This window comes from Adiantum capillus-veneris, chromosome 17 (assembly GCF_014529385.1).
Source record: "Adiantum capillus-veneris isolate H3 chromosome 17, ASM1452938v2, whole genome shotgun sequence".
NCBI classification, from domain to species: Eukaryota; Viridiplantae; Streptophyta; class Polypodiopsida; order Polypodiales; family Pteridaceae; genus Adiantum; species Adiantum capillus-veneris.
In genome coordinates, this window is record NC_140947.1 from 39,599,292 (window position 1) to 39,620,342 (window position 21,051).

Below are 21,051 nucleotides of genomic sequence, written 5' to 3' on the forward strand. Positions count from 1 at the left end.
ACGAAGGGGGTGGGGAAGTGGACTCTCCTTTCACATCGCATGTGGACCCCACACCCCCAAAGAGTGTCCATGTGGATATCCTACCAACTTCTTACCAAGAAGGCCCTGTTGAGCTGCCTCCTTCAGAAGTTCCCTCTAGAGTACCGTTGGTGACAAGTAAAACCATGGGGAGCAACATTGCTTCTACCTCACAAGAAACCGTTAACACGTCGACTCTAGAAGGATTGTTCATTAATGATCATTGGACATACGACCTCCACACTGAGGTGTTGACGGATCTACACTCTGGCCACGCCTACCATGTAGGATGGATAGAGATTGTACAATCCACCTCTAGTGCCACGAGCATCGAAGATCAACAGAAAATGATCTGTAATGTTATCCATGGCATTATTCAATCAGAAAGGCAAAACCGAGGGGTAAATATACTCTCAACTGGCCCCATGAGATTTCTGGATACGAGCAAGGCTCAACAGCCTACTCTATCACAAATGGAGACTCCTCTAATGAGTCCCATGGACCCATCTTACGTCATTTCACCTGGGGTCTCTATGCAATCTGAGCCTCCGAGCGACAACTTTAGCTTCCCTAACTTGGCTCAACCCTCTATTAAGGAAAACCCAGTGCTCACTCCAGGGATAAGCCTGACAGAGAATGTACCGATGACATCTACGGTTAGCGCAGTGCCACTACCTAGTGTCGTAGTACCTAATATGGGGCCTCGACCATATGTGCCTCTAGCCCCTTATGCACACATGGCCCCCACACCTCCAATTGTACCTCTTGCTTATGCTCCTCGAGTGCCGCTCCCTAGCTCTTATCCGAGTGGACCTATGCCCGGTTATGTTCCATATCCTGCATCATCCACACATATGCCAAGACCGGTACCCATCCCTCTCCCACATATGATTCCAAGAGTACCTCCACCGGCCCTACCTCCTCACATAGGTGACTTGGCAGCGTTTGCTCAAACCATAGGTCGATCTATCGCGGAAAATATGCGTCATGCATCTGATAGAGAGCCTAGAAGTAAGGCGGTACAAATTGCCAAACTCACGCAAAACTTCAATGGGGACGAAGATGCTAGGAAACACATTGAAGTGTTTGAACAAGTATGTGATTCCTTAGGGGAACGCAACGAACTACATAAGTGCAATGCCTTAAGCTTGACATTAAGTGGGAAGGCTGGAGATTGGTATAGAACCCTAAGGGTGGACGAGAAAACAATCTACCCTACCCTTCGAAGGTTGTTTCTAAAGGAGTACATACGAGAAGGTGTGCTTTGGGGTGTAGCATCTCAGCTACAGAAGGCCGAACGTAAGGAAGGAGAGTCAGTAAGGGACTTCATTAGTCGTCTAAAGCACTTAAACTCTCGCTGCCCTGTAAATGAGCGCTTCAACAATAACCAACTGCTTGATCGATTCATTCGAGGGTTGAGGAATGAAGGAATCTATAATGGACTAGTGATTAGAGGTATCACAACCTGGGAAGATGTCACTGCCAATGCAATCCAATTAGAGGACAACTTGATGATAGCAGGCATGAGGGTGTCTACTGACACGAGATCCACTAGCTCACAAGCCATTGAGTATGAACCCATGACTGCAAAGCCCATTGCCAATGAGCCAAAGGTATTTGAGACCTTCTTGACAGACCTCACCAAGGCAATCCAAGAGTCTCTTAAGGATAATCGACCCCCTCAAAATAGTCACATGTATCCAAGAAGGGAGCAACAATGGTGTTCCATTTGCTTAGGTCCACATAGCACTAGTGAGTGCCCTACGTTTAGAGTAAAATTTAATGGAACTTGCAACGCATGTGGTAGGTATGGTCACCAAGCTAAGGATTGTTTAATGATCAAACGTATGATGGCAAATAGACCACCTGTAGCCTGGACGGATGCACCTCGAGCTCCTGTATTGATGCCTGCTCCACCTGTTGAGAAACTACCGCAACACATGGTCCCTAGACCTCAAAATGTTGTACAAGCTACACCGCTACCACCTCCTGTGCTAGGACCGCAGCCCCCGCATCCAAGAGTCACCCCTATGAACCAAGTGGGTTGCGAGCCATCAAATGCTTATGCAGATGGCTGTGAGGAGGAAATAGACACTAGTATTGCCTACGGACTTGATACAATGGAAGAGTGTCCTATATACTACATGGAAGATTGTTTGGGGCAAGTCAAGCTGGTTTATCAAGCTGCTGCTCTCGCATCCAGAGGTCAAAATATCAACACCCAGGCTAGGAGGCCACCTCTTCAATGCTACGAGTGTGGTGGACCACATCGAGCAGCAGAGTGCCCTATTAGGCTGCAAAAGAATGCTGCACAGATGCAAATGAATCAAGGGAGCACGTCTACAATGCCAATACTCACATGTAATCGTTGTGGCATAGATCACTTGATTTCCCAATGCCCCTATAACCCAAATGCGCCTAAAATCACACCCCTAAATTTGGTCGAAATTGCTAGTGTGACATCGCCAATACCACCCGTCGCACCCGCTTATGCGATTACACGGTCCATGCTTCAAGGGCCATGCCATATCCTTGAAGAGAGAGATACCGCGTCAGTTATCCAAGCAAAGAAAAAGAAGACACGAAGGAAGAAGTCGCAGAATACGGAAAATTCAAAGCCAAGTTCCAAAACAAACATAGGAACAGGAGATGACCCCGTGTATATGAATGACCTCGAGGATGATTCAGATTCAGTCGAGAAAATGGAGACTAGAACCAATACCACAAAGAGAAAGACCGACAAAGAAAACCGTAATATGGAACTAAATGAAAACCGAATGAGAGAAAACCATAAAGAGCCTCTGAAAACACCACAAGTGTTTCCAAATCCAATCCAAGACCCCCAAGATAAACCGCAGGGGCAAAAAGGGAAGAATCGTAAAAAGAAGATTGGGACGTACCCAAACCCAGTAGACGAGATTAAGCAGGTGAAACAACTAAGAGGTTTAGTGGAGGAGACTCAAAGGAAACTAGAACCAGAACCCATGCAAGTCAAAATTCATGACACAGTGTTTCCCACGCAAGTTCATCCACCTCACATGAACCATTGACCGTTAGCCATATCTAATATCATCCAAGAAGGGAGTGAGGACAGGACATCAGAAAGTGAGCATACACCCTTCTTGTTGGAAAGGATGTTTAACGAAGGAATACCTGATCCCATTGAGGAATATGAGATTCCATCCTCACCAGTTCCTAGTCAAGGACCTACACCCTGCAAAACGCCAATGAATGTTGCCAAACTAGTGGACGTCATGTCTTCTAAGGTCCGAACCACGATCATAGCAAAGCTGTATGGAGATCCTGAGTTATTCCTTGCACTTCGAGCATTCCTTAACGGAGAGCTACGAACGGGATTACCGCAGTTTGCGCAACCAAATAGGCCTGACTCGATTATGATTGATGAGGAAAATCATGTGCAATCACTTGACTTAGATGGACACGAGTCTGTGATCGAGGTACCCATTAACGAATTAGGGTAGTATTTTGAAGGCAACGAGTCTAATGCGACCCTACCCATCACTACCAAGGGATTAACTATAAAGGGAATTCTTGATGGTGGTGCGGGAGTTAGCATCGTTACAAAAGATTGTTGGGAATCCATGGGAAAACCCCGCCTCAGTGTTACTAACATTGTGGTAAAGATGGCAAATGGTACCATAGCCAAACCTATGGGGATGCTCAAGGATCTTAAGATCAAAGTTCTAGGACACAAGGTACGACATACGTTCATTGTAATGGATTTCTCTAAACACCTTATGTCATATGAAATGATTTTAGGACGACCATTCATGAGGGAAGCACAAATGGTTCATGATTGGTCTAAAAATCATGTCTTTTTGCAATTCCAAGACTCTGTCCTTAGAGTGGATTTGGTGACTGGTAAGGTACACCCCTTAGGGAGTAAAACCATTATTGATCATCGCTCTGACACCACAGTTCACTCGGCCCCACTGCAATATTGTTACACTTGTAAGAAGGATACAGACATTGGCCAAGATTCTCCTTATATGGATGTGTTACCGGGTATGACGAAATCAGACAATGTGGATTGGGTCCACCTAGCATCAACCATAGACACTTGGGGAAATAGGGGGATGACCTGGGTAACACCTGAGGGGGATGAAATGCCTATACCCTTAAATATGCTACAAGCAATGCATATCGCTTCCGACAAGACTCATCCTAATGTAACGAAGAAAACATACAAGTGGGTCCCTAAAGCTTCTTTAGTGGCCATATCTAGTGCTAAAAAACAGAAGCCTTGTAAGAAACGTACCACTCGCTCCAAGAAAAGTAAGAAAATGTTGCGATGGATCCCTAAACGACTATTGGAAGTCCAAGGCTACTATCAAGGAAATGATCAAATCTGGGTGCCAAAACGTAGATTGTGCTCTTACCTATCACCTGACCCATGTGAGCCCAATCCTGTAGCTCCAAAACGAATCAATAATCGTGGAAAGAAAAAAATCACAGAATGCTACACACCCGCTCCCGAGCTAGTTTGGGTACCAAAGAAAGAACGATTTGTTCCACCTAGCTCAGGAAGGGGGGAGTCCCATGAAGATTCTAGCTCATCATGTAATACATCCATAGAGGTAAAAGCTTCTACACAGCCTCCATCTATAGTAGTGGACCTCCATGAAGCTACAAAAGAATCCACACCTCCCAGTGTTCAAGAATCACCTGATGAACCACTTCAAGTTCGATCCTGGGAGAGTACCTTACCACCCTTGCAACTTGACGAGGCACCTAGGGTAATAGAAAACTACTGGCAAAAATCCTCACCTATTACCAACTGGAACAATTGGTTTCAAAGGGTGACAAGCTCATTTCAAACGGTATGATCTACCCAAGGAAGGGGGGAGTGTTTGCTGACAGCCATCATTCACTTGCTTCCCTCTCAACCTTTTTCCTTGACCTCTTAATCTCCGATCTTAGGGAATGTACATATAAAGCTTTATACTCACAAAAAAAAATAAAAAATAAAAAAAAAGAGCAAGAGAAATTAGCAAACGAGTATGCACAATAAAAGTCAAAACATTGACTCAGACCTACACATGTCACATCTGGTACAGTGAAACAGAAACCTATGCCATAAAACACCTTTGATCCTCATCACTTGAGTGATGGAGGGTAAGTAAGATTAGTACGATAGGAGTGTTTCTGTTTTACAGTTGAGAGATTAGCGAAGTTATCTTTTCCCACTAATGTGCCTCCTGGAGGTATTCCTTTTGTTTCCTAGTGTGTACAGGAGCGTGTTGCTATTGATAGGATTTGGACCTTCATGGAACCTTTCTCTCGTTCACACTTCAAATCAAGCGCGACCATCGACACAAACAGGTGTTTCTTGTCCATTAGCATTGCCCTTATCTTTTTTGCATCCATGTTTGTCTGCTTTGATTGTGATTGGTAGCATAATATCCAGCGCATTGGCTTAGTATCAAACATTTAATTCAATGTAATTTTTTGTCATAATCACTTGTTTAGGGGTAAAAATCAAGCAGTCCGACTAAGCTAGTTTGACCAAGCTAGGTATTAGAAATCTTCTCTTAATACCATGGGGAATGCCTTCCTAATAAGCAATGGTTACTTAGGTTCTTAATCCGATTTAGGCAGCATTGTATGAAATGTACTAGGGCTTTCTAGTGGGCTTAACCCTATTGACCTTTAGCTTAAGTATTATAAAGGGAGTTTACTAATGTGATGAGTCTGGGGAGGGTAACAATGTTATATGACCCCCCAAAGTTACAAAATTTAAATGCTGAAAATGAACAAACAAAAAATCAAAGTGCCACAATGTAAAATTTTAAGCTGGAAGATAAATCTCATCTTGAATTGGTACTTCACTCACATGTATCGCCTATGGTACTAGAGCCCTAGAGGTTCCTAGTGTGGGCGCTTTTCCTTGAGAAGCAAAAAACCCAAGGCATACAAAATAAGCACACACATCATAATTGAATCACTGTGAAAAGACCTTGGGGGGTCAAAGAAAAAGTAATCAGTCAGGCGATGATTTCATGAGAAATTCCTTTTATGGTAGCTTAACTACAAGGTTTTCTAGATATAGCCTCTAGTCAGCCCTCGAACATCAATACTTGGCTCTCGCGATTAAACAACTTAATTGACCACTGAAAATTAAGAAGCTTACCCATGGTATTAATATTCGATCTCTAGTGCCTTTCGACCGTCAAATTAGCGACCCCGGACTTGTTTAATTTTCTACCTTTACATCTGTTTATGCATTTGATTACATTGCAATTTAATGTTCATTGCTAACAAATTGTTTGAAATTCTTTGACCAATCAATTTTTCTACCTAAAACTGCATATGCTTTTTAAGAGAATGCAATTATTGTGCCAATGTTGTTTGATTTTGCAGTGACTAAAGAAGGCTAAGGACATTCATCTCAAATGCTCTTCCACGTCGACGACCCAGCTTCAACTCAATAGCTTCCGAGGACGGAATCTACATCAGGAAGGGGGGCATGTTAACCCTCACGGCACACGGACACCCTATGATCTATAAACGTTGTATTATTTAGAGTCAGGTACCGGGCTTGTCAGACCAATAGGAAAAGGGTAGGAGTGATCCCCGATGAGAGGCGCACTTTAACTTGGACATTCAAGGGATTAGTTGGTTAAGCATGGGCGTCCAAGTGTGAATGGGGTGAGCTCCTATAAAAGCCAACTAAACCTAATTTTTACTCATTCTCTCATTTGTGCAATAGAAGAGTGCTCTTGCTCCATCTCCATCTTCTTCTTCTTCACCTCCTTGTGTGTGTGTGTGTGTGAGAGAGAGAGAGAGAGAGAGGGAGAGTGTGTGTGCGATCGAGCATTACGAAGGCACGACGGCGGCGAGGCGGTTGAGCGCGGCACGACTGCAGCTTCTTCTTCATCGCGGCGAGGAATCCACCACGAAGGCGAGCGTAAAGCGGTGAGTGACACACCCTTTGTTCTCTTGAGCTTGCTAGTTTAGGCTTGTTGTGTGCTTGGAGCCGTCTATGGCTCGCATACGGTGTATCGGCAAGTCCCTTGCTGTGACAGTGTGGCAAGGAGCGCACAAGAGCACTCCAGGAAAGTAAACGGGTATCGCTTGAAGCCCTATTTGAGTCGCCTTCTACCAAAGGATCTACCAAGGATCTGTCAAAAGGCCACTGTCTCATGTAAGTATTGTTACATGAAGCATGAGTGTAAATCTAGCCAAAATTCTGAGGGGCCAAACAATAAAGATCTCGTCAAGGACTCTGAAGCACTCTCTTTGGAAAAGATGCTCTATGATGGTACATGAATATACCATCATCCAGGGGGAGGGCTAATGATAGCCGTTTTTCGGCTCTTTGTAATTGCCACAGTGAGTTACCTCACCCTACCAAAATCACCCAAACACTGTGGCTATCCCTACCATTTCACTGTATATAGGCGTGCGTGAGTCACGGGACTTTTCCCATATCTTCTTAAAAAACCCTCAATTAGCTAGTCATTGGGCTAGTTGAGCCAAAAAATAAAAAAAATAAAAAAAATAAGTATATTATGGCCCATGCGTATGTAAATATTTCTTTGTATATAGGGCCTAAATAAAAGATTTTTTCATAATTATTTTGGTATTTATTTAAATATTTCTACCTAGGTGTGTGTTATTTATGCTCTGTACATTGCCTCACCATTACCACAATTTTTCTTACCATTTTTCATACTCTTTATTCCATATAGAAATATTTTCATGTAAGCTTCTCTTATATTTGGTGTAACTCCACCCCAACAAAAATCCAAAAAAACTAATTTTATTTATGTGTATATTTTTCCACTATTGTGATTTTTCCCTTCCTACATCTATTTTGTTTTTTTGTTTTTGTTTTTTTTTTTTCTAAAAAATTAGAACACCAAAAATATTTATGGTAGCCTCATAATCAGAGAGATTTCTTTTGACCCCTTTATATTTTTTCCACTTATATTATTTATATTTGACATGTACATATTTTTTAGACCCCTCAATATTTGATTTTCTTAGTTGTACTATTCACTTATATCATAATCTCAACAATATCTTCAATTATAGACCTACCAAATAAGGTCAAGGGTAGGTGGCATGCATACATGCACTATGGAGGGCTCACTCTTGGAGGTATTCAAAAGAATCATCCAAAGAAGGACCCCACAAGGACCTTGTGCAGTGGAAAAAAACGGTCGGTTTTGCTGAATTTTTAAAGTTCACTTGCTCTCCGAATTTGAAAAGGTGATACAAACAAAAGTTGTAGCTCGTGGGCTGAAATTTTGTCTCAAATTTTTTCATATTTTTTTGAGCTACGAGCTGTGAGCTATGATTTTATTAGTGGACCCCAGTTTTCCTATGCTATGCAGCCACACTCTCTCTTCCACTTTATCATTTTCCTCTTTCACACACAGTTCTCCACTCATCATCCCCACCTCTCTCACCACTCCTCTCTGCACCCTACTCACCTTCTCCTCAACCTTGAAGAATAAGAGAAACCATGGTGAACTCATACCTCCCACACACAATTCCATTCCAAAATTGACCACCTAGTCTCATTTTTCCTCCTCCAATTTACCCATATCTATCAAAAAAACCACAAAATTCAGCCTCTTCTCTTAAAAGACAACATCATGGTGGTTGATTACTCAGCTTCAATTACCTTGTCTCTCAAGGAAGGTCAAGAGTGGAGAAAAAATGTACCGTCAAAGCTAGTGGACCGTCAACAAGCGTCAAAATTGGCCCTACTCAAGACACTTGGAGCATCAACCTTGTAAGAAATCCACCTTTTCTTACCTCTTAAGAGTTTTTCTTCCTTATTTGTATCCTACAGGGATACTCCCATTGTAAATATCCAATTCCATTTGTAATTTAATACTAACTCTACTAACACTAATCCACTATGAAAAGTCCTATCACCTCCATTTCTCTCCTCTCTCTTTTCCTCACCAACTTCTTGATAATTCCAAGCAAAAGAAATTAGATAAATTGCTAAAAATCTAACCCAACCATGGTTAGAGGAGTAACCCTAGCCTTCAAAATTGCTATAAAAGGAGGGTGTAGCTAGCACAAAAGGGGGGAGCCATAAGCAAGAGCACTATGCTATAGCTTGAGAAGCCAAGCTTAACCTCTCTAGAAGGAGCTCTTGAGTAGAAGCTCATTGTCTTATGCATGTGCATGTGTTGTGATAGGGGATTAGCAAGGGAACTCTATGCCATTTGTAAGAGAGAGAGTGTTCATTCAATTGAGAGTAGGAAATCTATCATTTCTCCTACTAGTGTAAGCCCAACATTTGCTGAATCAAGGAGGGTGGATTTGGACTAAGCTTGGATACTTTGTCTCCCTTCCAACGTGAAGTAATGGACAACAATGATGCGTAAGTGTCTTGGTGTTTTTTGTTAAGTTCTTGATAGCTTGTCTCGGGTGTTGTCATCAATCTAGTCATAAATCCCACATACTGTAAGAGGGCGACAGGGTGGAGAGGACTCCCCTGGCCTTAAGACAGTGATTGGGGTGGTTTTTCTTGTGATGCATTGTGGTGAAATTTACGCAAGCTATGTTGAACAAATACTAATCTCACTTTGATTTGTCATGACAGATTTGTAAGGAGGTATTAATGCAACAATCACCCCCTCCCCCTTTCTCTCTGTTTCTTACATCTATAATTGTGTTTGCTTGATCATTGCCGATACGTTTCAAAGCAGCCCGAGCACTATCTCTCTCTCTCTCTCTCTCTCTCTCTCTCTCTCTCTCTCTCTCTCTCTCTCTCTCTCTCTCTTTACGCGTCCTAGTTCGCATCCAAAACTAGGTGGTGCCCCAAATTTGTGTAGGGTTAGGTTGCGGGTTTGTGTGTGTGTTTGTTGTTTTTTCCAAACCCCAACTCAATTGAGCAGCACGGGAGCCTTGAAGGGTGTCTAGAGGTTGCTCTTTTTGTTGCCCGCCCCGGACCGCCTCAGTACATACACAAGCTTTCAACAAGTCAATAAAGAGCTCTATTTCCGTGTACATGATTTTTGTTAAAGATTCTCAAAATGAACCTAATGTTTTAGCAAAAGAAAATATACACAATCAAAAGGAATTAGAGTTATCCACTTTTCTGAAGGGGTTTCAAGATGTCTTTATTGACGACATCCCTTGTGAGCTACCTCCTAAACGAGGCAATGATGACCATGCAATTGAACTTCTTCCAGGAAGTTCACTGCCTAACAAACCTCCTTATAGAGTTTCTCAAGCTCAACAAGAGGAGATTATGCGACAAGTCCATGAGTTAGTTGAGAAGGTCATGGTTAGGCCTAGCTCATCTCCATTTTGTTCTCCTGTGCTACTAGTGCAAAAGAAAGACGGCACATATCGTATGTGTGTCGACTATAGAGCACTAAATAGGATCACTATCAAGAATAGGTTTCCCGTTCTACATGTAGAAGACCTATTTGATAAGCTACAAGGGTCCACCTACTTCAGTAGGATTGACCTAAAAGTGGCTATCATCAAATAAGGATAGTTGATGAAGACATTGTAAAGAACGCATTTTGCACTACATTTGGTCTTTATGAATACATTGTCATGCCTTTGGCTTGACCAATGCACCAGCCACATTCAACCGCTTAATGGAGAAGCTATTCAGGCCTCACCGAACATTTACTGGAGTGTTCTTTGATGATATCATCATCTACTCTAATTCATTAGACGAACACAAGAGACACCTCCAGGTAATATTTCAAGTTCTAAGAGAGAAAACACTTTATGTTAATCGAAAGAAAAGTGATTTTTTCTTACAAGAGATTCAGTATTTAGGTCACATTATCTCTCAAGATGGAATCCAAATGGATCCATCAAAGTTAGAGGTAATAAAAGGATGGCCGAAACCAAAGTATCTTCATGAGTTAAGAAGATTTATAGTTATGTGCGCATACTATAGACGCTTCATAGAAAATTTCTCACTAATAGAAGGACCATTACATGACCTAACAAAGAAAAACGTTAGGTACACATGGTCTGCCAAAGAGAACAATGCTTTCGAAAAGCTTATCTCTCAACCTGTGCTTACACTACCGGATCTCTCAAAGCCATTTGAGGTGCAATGTGATGCTTGTGGTGATTGACTTGGAGCTATTTTGCTTCAAGAGGGGCATGCCATAGGCTATGAAAGTTGAAGGATAGACCCTATTGAGCAAGCTCTAGGTATATATGAAAAGGAACTCCTTGCAGTTCTACATGCCTTAGACTCATGGAAGCAGTATTTATTGGGGACTCCTTTCATTCTGCGAACGAATCACCAAAGTCTTAAGTACTTCATGACGCAGACCAAGCTCTCCGACAAACAAATGAAGTGGGCAAATTTTCTTTCACAATTTCATTTTCATATTGCTCACATTGCTGGCAAGCATAATCAAGTAGCCGATGCACTCTCAAGACGGCCAAGAGTTATTGCGGTTTTCATAGAAACTCACAATGATTTATCGTCTATGATAGATGAGTATGCTATTGATCCCGATTTTAGAGATGTGATTTCAGCCCTTGCACTAGGGAAGAAAGATGAACCATTTACTTTACAAGATGGTTATCTTCTCTATGGCAATAGACTATGTGTTACTAGCTCACTACGTGAGAAAGTAATGTATGAATCTCATGCTCCTCCTTATGTAGGGCATAGAGGGATTCAGTCTACCCTAAAGGGGATTGAAACATATTTCTATTGGCCTACCCTGAAAGAAAACATACAAGAGTATGTTTCCAAATGTGTGGTATGCCAAAAGACGAAGTTTGATAGAGGGAAGCAACTTGGATTGCTTCAACCTTTGTCAATCCCTAATTCACCATGGTAGAGAATATCCATAATTTTATCTTTGGATTGCCTAAGTCTATCCATGGGAATACGGGAATATGGACGATAGTAGACAGGTTCAGTAAACAAGCTCATTTTATACCTGTCAAAAAGACTATCAAAGCCCATCAAATGGCAACCCTCTTCATTTCACAAATCTTCAAGTACCATGGCTTGCCAATGTCCATAGTGTCGGATAGAGATCCTAGAATGACTAGTAACTTCTGGAAGGGTCTCTTTGAGAATTTAGGAACAAGGCTAACCTTCTCTTCGGCCTATCACCCGCAAACGGATGGCCAAAGTGAAATAGATAACCTAACAATCCTCGATCTACTAAAAGCCTATGTAACGGAAGTAGATCAAAGATCCCAATGGGAGAAGTACTTACCCTTAGTGGAGTATGCCTACAATAACAATGTACATACTTCCACGGGAAAAGAACCTTTTGAGGTAATTGAGGGAAGATCAAAAAGTCCCTTTCTACTTAAGGTACATGGGAAGATCTTCGCTGCAGATGAGTATAGCCGAGACCTACAAGAATCTTTCCAAAAGATTAAGGATGCTATCTCTATCTCACAGCAAAGGCAAAAGGCTGCTGCTGACAAGCACAAAAGAGCCCAAGCCTTTAAAGAAAATGATTGGGTCTTACTCAAATTTCCCAAGGCTCGATTAAGGCACACGACGGGCAAGAATCCTACGGGACACCAAAAGTACTATGCTAAATAGCAAAAAGGTACTATGGTCCCTTCCAGATTCTTAGGCCAATCAATGAGATGGCCTATCAACTCAAGTTGCCCAGCCATTGGCTCATACACAATCCTTTCCATGTGAGCCTACTAAAGCCTTACAAAGGAGAGCCACCTCAAGAACCAACTATTGAAGACCCACCGGAGATCAAAGACCAAGAAGAAGTGCTGCAGCCCGATCCATTCTCCAACATGAAGACAAGGTACTAAGAGGTGGTAAGACTATACGACGATATCTTATTAAGTTTAAGAATTATTTGGATGCAAGGCATAAAATTAAAGGATAACCTAAACCTTGTCAATGCTTACAATGCTTCCCAAGAGTAAGCAAACGTACAAATGTTAAAAATGAACAAAATTTTTGTCTTATTTCTTTATTGTGCATAAAAATGAAGTAGTATGCATGCTTAGATCAAGTTTGCGGAGATGACGTCTCTCGAACACCAAGTAGAGCTTGCCACTCTACTATGGAAGATGATAGGACTAATGTGCAGACATGCTTGCGGCAGCCTCGGGCTCTCAAGCGCCAAATGGACAAGTCATCCATTGTGGAATGATGTCGTAGGGTAACATAGGGATCCACTACCCGTTAAGAAAAGGACTAATGAATATGCTTTATCTTCTCTACCCCATAGTCGAGGATGACTATGATTTCAAGAGAGAGGTAATGTCATAATAATCAAGATCTAATTCTCCTGTATGATTTTCTCATGTTAAACTGATCATTTAATATGGGGAAGTGCCTGGGGAGAAAAAGCTAGAATATTGGTTAAGCTAGAAGACCGGCCACAATAGGGATCCAAAGGAGGGAAAATAGGGATCCAAAGAGGGGGCCATCTGTAAAAGAGCCATGTGCAACAATGGGCTTAAAAGATCCTAAGGTTCAGCCCATTAAGACTTCCAAAATGCTAAGGTTCCAAAATTCAAAGGCTGTGCCCAAAGGTCAAACATTGGGGGAATTGGATGCTTTGTGTGTGTCCCAAAAGTCTTTGGCAATCCCTACATAGGAGGGGGCGAGACTTGCAAGTAGGGGATGAGAGAGAAACTCACACACACACACACACACACACACACACACACACACACACACACACACACAAGCTCCCTTTACACAAAGGGAATGTGGGACACATGTCAGCTCCCTAGCCCAGATGCCCACAAGGTGTACCCAATTCCTATTGGATGGCCTTGGAGGTGGACCAATGAGAATTAGGCTAGAGTAAATCTAGTTTAATTAATTTAAAAACACTTAAAAAAAGAACCAATAAGAATTAAGCTCTCTAGAAGACTATTGGATAGTCTCCCAAGGGGACCAATGAGCATTCAACAGCCCAATGGCTTGCCTGATTTCTATTGGCCAGGAGGCAAAGGGGTCCAATGAGAGTTTAGTTGAATTAAATAATTACCTAAAGCTCTCACAAAAGGGGAAAGGGGGAAACATGTCAGAAGGATATCACTTATGCTACTTAATTACCATTGGCTAAGCGTGGGGAGGTCCAATAGGATGCTAGCAAGAGCAAATAGCAAGAGTGGGAGGATATTAAATATAGGAGCTTTTCATTTAGAGCTTTCTTTACAAATTTAGAGATTTTTGTGGGTTGCAAAAGTAGATGAAACCTTTTGCGCATACTAAGGTATATAGATTTTGAACTAGGATAAAGTACATAGTAAAAAAATTGTGCTCTACATCTTTGTAACACAATTAAGGGCCATAGCAACACAACATGGATTTGATAAAAAAACTAACCATATCAATATCAACATATTGATACTGCAATGTCATATATATAGTATTTATAAGAAAGATCATCACAAAGTCTTTGTTTACGATCCTGCAAGAATTTTAGTACAAAGTAAATTTTTTGAATTTTTGGTATGAGGTAAGTGGAATTCTACTCTAGCAGCGAGTCTTTATCTTGTTCACATTATAAGCCAATTAGAGATATGAGAGAGAGAGAGAGAGAGAGAGAGAGAGAGAGAGAGAGAGAGAGAGATGCAAATCTAGAGCATTAAGAGACCCCACCCCACATACATAGAGACACACACACACACACACATACATGATGATTATTGAGCAAGCATTTTCTTGCATTACCCTAAATCCCAATAAGAACAACAATAACAAGATAATGACATGAAAAACATAACATTTTCCCCATAATTGAACAACATATAAATTGATCCTCGATTTGAGATATGAAACATCATCCGAAATCAACGAATCATGATTGTGGGTGAAAAAACCCTTGTGGGGACAAGGGAAAAACCCACAATCTCCATATGTTGCTTATTGTTGCATTGAAAAAATACTATCTCAAATAATACATAGAGTCAAGTCACAGAAATAATTGTCCACCTATGGAAGTAACTTATCTACTAGTTTTTCTCCTCAGGAGGAGGACCACAAACTTTCTTCTCTAAACACTCAGAGAAGACAAAGAAATCACCCTCTAGCATTAGACAGTGACGGATCTCCTTTGTGCAAGCAAGCCCCAAGCCACCACACCCAGCAAAAATGTCCATAACATGGTCGTCCTCATATGTGAATGTTTCTAGCAACCAACTGTGTCAAACATAATAATCAAAATTTAACGTCAAGAGCTAGCATTTAACTACCAAGATGAGTGTGCTGAGTGTTCATGGATAGAAAGTTACCTGTAAAAAGTCTTAGTACGCTATGATCCCGCTCCCCCTCGAATCAAATCTCCAGCTATCCTTGTATAATTGTTAGATGAACGAGGTGGAGACTCTGTGAGGTAGCTTCTTGAGGCCAAAAAGCACTCAAGAGAAACATCCTCCCCAGCCTTTCTATCATAATGAGGTGTAATGCTTTGAGCATTCTTACGATAAAACAAACCAAGAGTGAGATCCATCACATATGTAAGGAGAAAATAAATCACTTAAAGAGAAGAACTCTAAATTTCGTGTGCAAGCTTCACATAGAGAAGGCCACCTCACCTGCTCACCAGTCTCTGGATGCAAGTATCCCCCATCACACATCAAAGTACACGAGGGATGGAGCTGCAAACTCACTCTATTAGCCTGCATGGCAAGATCCCCCAAATGTTGCTCAAGAGACAAAGTCACCAAGAAACCCTCGTCTGCCAAGTGAACATCGGCAATTTCCATGACACCAATCGCCAAGGCAGTCGAAAAGTGGGTCCACTTAGGAACAACCTTTACATTACCTACACACTCAAGTTAAAATGAAAAATTACATCATAACATATATGCATTGTTTAACGAAAAAGAAGCCATAAAAAAAGCTCACCTATAGTGCTATTGTGAATACCATCAACTAGCATGGACGTAGGGAAGTCTGCAAAGATCAACCTTGCCACATATTGGGAGATTTCCCCCTTCAATGAATACTCACGCCCATCATAGATTGGTGTTTTCTTGAACCACATTTCAATACTAACACAACCCAAAGGATCATGGTAAGAGTAAATTATGGTAAGTTGAGTTTTTAGAGAAATATGTAAGTCTTACCTATGCCATGCTAGGTCATCAATTGCTTCCACATCCAACAACAAAGCATCCACACAAGTAATAAACTCCTCTCCTAAACATGAGAATGAAATTTTCAATTGCTTAGAATCTCAAAGAATGCTTAGAAAACCATAGGAGTGCCAACGGTTAATGCACACAATAATTAGAGTAATAAAAAGAAAATAAACAAGCAAAGAACGTCTAACTGTGTTGCGTTTTGATGGCATCCTCTCATGTAGTGAACGACTCACAATAGTCTCAGAGAAGCAAGACTTTGATGCTAGGGTGGTTTCTTTTGGTGGAAGAGGTATTGGAAAGCTCTCCTCCTCACCATCAGAATTTACACGCACACATTGGGAGGGTTTTTCTATACCTTTTTTACCTTTCCTTCCATGCAAAGATGGCTCGGTGGATGGCTCAATGTGTGTAGCTTGGGGTGGGATTACACCGTCATTAGAGATGTGACTCTCTTTCGAAAAACCTTTCCGTAGAAAAGTTCACAACAAAAGATCAACAAAATTCAATTTTAAACAACTTATATTAGTTTATACAAAAGATTGCAGTTCACTTACGAGCATGAATCTCTTGCTCACTCTTTGTGTCATAAAATCTAATATCTAACTAACCCAAATGATTTTCTCATATTAAATTGATCACTTAATGTGGGAGAATAAACGGGAACAAGTGTTAAGATATAGGTATGTGCTTTTAGATCTATCTCAACATGGGGCCAATGTAAAGGGGCCCAAAAGGGAGATGGTCTATCAAAGAGCAAGGCTAACCAATGGAGCATAAGACCTTAGGGTTAGCTTCATTGAAGACCTCCAATAAATGTGTGTAAAAGTCCTTTTGACCTTAAGTAAGCTAGGGCTGAGCTTGAGGTGGGAACCCGGCCCAAGCTCGAGGTGCTTGTCCTGCTTGAGGTGCTTGTCATGCTTGAGGTGTTTTTCATGCTTGAGGTGCTTGACTGGCTCCATGCTTGAGGTGCTTGACTTGCTGCATGATTAAAGTACTTGAGGTGCCTTGAGAAGCTTGCCTGAGATGCTTGTGGGAACCCCCCCTAGTTCAAGTGCTTTGTCATGCTTGGTGAGTAAGGTGCTTGATCACCTAAAAGTCAAAAGCATTCCTACAAGAGGGGGGGCGAGCCCTTTTCCTAGGGCCTAGAGAGAGAACACCCACTCACACACACAAGGGAAGCCCATCTTGAAGAGGCAGCAAGGACACATGTCAGGCCCCTACCCATGTTACCTTCATGTGTTGCTTGAAGCCTATTGGCTAGGCTTCAAAGGGGTCCAATGATAAATTACATGAATTATCTAATTGTTTTAGCATTTATCAAGTCCTCTCTCTCAAAGGGGAAAGGGGGACACTTGTCCCAAGGCTACCCATGTTGCTTGTAATGGCTCCTGCTTGTGACTGGCTAGGCCTGGAGGAGTCCAATGAGCTTCAGGCATGAGCTACAAGGGGGGGTCGACCCAAGCAAGCTAGGGGGGTGCCTAGGGGGTATACTCACCCACACACACTCACAAGCACTCTCATTGTGTGATATGCAAAGTGCAAGAGCTCCCTCTCCAAGCAAGTAGAGGTTGAGAGCCTACACCAACACTCTTGGCTATGGAGTGCAAATCCAACCAAGAGCCATGCTTCAATGCTTAAGCTTTCCATCTCCTTCTTCTTCATTACTATGCTATTATGTATGCTAGCAACAAGAGTATGATAAGTGAGGAACTAATTCTTTCTCCTACGAAATGTTTCTTCTTCCTCTTCCCTACCCTCATTCCCTGCTAGCTCTCTCCACCTTCGAAGGTGTTTGAGGCCTTGGGACTGAGGCTTGGGATAGTTAAAGCTTTCTTCAAGTTTATGTTATGTTTGTGGTGCATGAAGCCTTCCATCTTCATGGCATCACCTAGGTCACAAGGAACACAAAGACTGTATTGTAACAAGTCTCTCTTTATGGGAGAAATCATAATACAAATGCCTATTGGAGGGGGGACCGGCTCCACATAAATCCGGTCCTCAATTGTTGTTCTCTAAACTCTCTCTCTTGCAAAAGTATTGTCTATGCCAAGTTAACTAATTGCTATGATTATGTTGCTATCTTCAATTATGTATACCCGCTATGCTCACAAAATCATTTCTTGAAAGTACTCTCATTAAATTCCGCTATTCTCAAATTGAATAGGCAAATTCCATTACATTGGTATCAGAGCATTTGGTTTCTCTTTTCTTGCTTAAGAAGAGAGGTCCTTAAGTAGCCTATAAATGGTTGATGTTGTTAATTATAATAGAGTAAGTGGAACTGGGATCTAATACCGGTTTTGTTAAGCCCACTATGTGGGGGATGGTGCACACCTCGGGAGCTTTGGACTTAATAATGGAGTCTTTTTAGACTTGCCTACGGCTTTACCATTATTGAGCCATAAGAAGTTCGAAAGGAGCTAGCCCTTGGCAACTTTGCTATGTTAGACCTACTCCTCTACTCTCTATAATTAACCACTTTGAGCCGTGGGTGTAGACACTTAAGAGCCGATTTTCAAAGGCTAAGAGGAGTGGCAACTAAGGTTTTGAATTGCCAAAGCATACACTAAGTACATCCATAAAATTTTGTTAACATGGCTGACAATAATCAAGAGAGTAGAATGAACATTGATAGCTTTGATTTTGCACATGAAGGTGCTAATGATGATGCTCCCATGTTTGTGAATTATCTTGTGACTAGGTTGCAACAAGCTATGGGCAACCCTACCTTGCAAGCCGAAGTTACTCAACAACTTCGTGCCTATGGAATTTCTCTTCCTCTCCAAGAGGAGAGAGAGCTTAGGAGGCCTCTTGAAGAGACCCCCAAAAGAAGACTCTCTCCCATTCGAGAGGAGGAATCCAAAGAGAAAGAAAGCAATGAAAGTCTAAGTTCTTCTGAAGATGTGGCTCCACGAAGAAGGCGGTCTAGACGATCGCCTACTCCTCCCAAGAGGAAAAGAGCAACCCATAGTCCTTCTCCTCATCACTCTCAAAGGCAAGAGAGGAAACAAAGGAAGAAAAGGGCTAGGAAGAGGTCACCCTCTTCTCATTCTTCTTCACCTTCCTTCTCTTCCGATGAAAGTTATGGCTATTCTCCTAGAGAATACAAGAGGGGAGGGCATCGCAAATCATTTCCTGCATGGCGAAGGTCACAAAAGCTAAAGAAGTTCAAGGAGGGAGGAAAGAGTATCTCTTTTCTCACCTACGATGGCACCTTTGGTGCTACCGACAAAGTGTTGGCCTTCATCCAGCAATTTGATGCGGCCTTTGGGGACGAGGGCTTCACAGAGTCCTCCAAGCTACGCCATGTAGCTATGCACTTCCAAAAATCAGCTCGTCAATGGTGGGCTAGCCTTCGTGGCAATGGAGAAGCCCCAAAGACATGGAAAACTCTACGAGTTTCCATCATGAAGCAATTTCTTCCAAGCGATACTAAAGATAAAGTTCTTACCGAATGGCGCGGCTTGAAGCTCCTCTCTCATGAGTCTATCAACAAGTATGTAGATAAGTTTTGGGATTTACATCTCAAAGCTACTGTCTTTCAAAAGATAGACTTTGCCGAGCAAAGACAACAATTCTGTGCGGGATTACCTGAAGAGATGGCCGAATATATCAACTCTCAACGGCCCGGTACTATTATCGAAGTAATCCACCACACCATGGTTGCTTCACGCATCAATTTCCATCAAGGGGCTAGACGTAATGTCAAGCCCATGGAAAACAAAGATAAAAATGATGCAAAGGGGAAATCCAATGCTCAAAATAATTCCCAAGGCACTTCCAACAACAACAACAACAATCGGTCCAAGGAGAAGGGAGTTTACAAAGGTAAAAACAAACTCTCTCCTGAAGAGCTTGAAGCTTTTCGCAAGGACCATAAGTGTTTCAAGTGTGGGGAGCAAGGACATGGCTATCGTTCTTGCCCCAAGAAGAATACTCGCAATGAGACTCCTAGGGCTTCCACCATCGAAGCTCCAAAAGAGGATGCTCATTGCAAAGGATCATCACTCTCCTATGCTTGGGGAAAGGTAAGAGAGCATGATGCCTTCATCTTGTTTGACCCTGGCTCTACTCTCAACTTCATATCAATAGAGTTGGCCACCAAGTTGGGCATTCAAGCTTTTGAGATGGGAGATATAGTAACAACTGATGCAGCTTTCAAGGGACAACAAGCCTCCGTTACTCCCTTGATTGGGAAGTTGAGGCTTCATGTCCAAAGCTATGTCGACAAAGAAGACTTCTTCATCTCTCCCCTCCAACATCAGGATGTTATCCTAGGGGCACCATGGTTTGATCGCATGGCTGCCAACATGAAGTTCCCTGAAAGGAGAATTTACTTCACCTACAGGGGAAAGAACATGTATATAGATGCTAGTGAGCGTGGTCGCACTATTCCACTTGTAAATCCTCTTTCTTTTGATAAATCAATGAAGAGCTCAGTTTTTGCGTACATGATTTATGTCAAAGAGTCTCTAAAAGCTAATAATGTTTCATCAAATGGAAATGATAGGAATCAAGAAGAGTTAGACTTGTCTACTTTTCTAAAAGGATTCCAAGATGTGTTCATCGATGATATCCCTATGGACCTACCTCCAAAACGAGGGGATGATGACCATCGTATTGAGCTCCTTCCAGGAAGCTCACCGCCTAACAAACCTCCTTATCGAGTCTCACAAGCTCAACAAGAGGAGATCATGAGGCAAGTACAAGAGCTGGTAGACAAAGGGATGGTGAGGCCTAGTTCCTCTCCCTTTTGTTCTCCAGTCCTTTTAGTGCAAAAGAAAGATGGTACATACCGTATGTGTGTGGACTATCGAGCACTAAACCATATCACTATCAAAAACAGATTTCCCGTACCTCGGGTAGAAGATCTGTTTGATAAGCTACAAGGCTCTACCTACTTCAATAGGATTGACCTTAAGAGTGGCTATCATCAAATAAGGATAGTGGATGAGGATATCT

At 42.0% G+C, this 21,051-nt stretch overlaps 1 pseudogene; it reads right to left on the reverse strand.

The window, feature by feature from the left end:
* Positions 1-14,955: 14,955 nt before the first annotated feature.
* Positions 14,956-21,051, reverse strand: part of LOC147437101 (uncharacterized) — a 28,253-nt pseudogene continuing 22,157 nt past the window's right edge.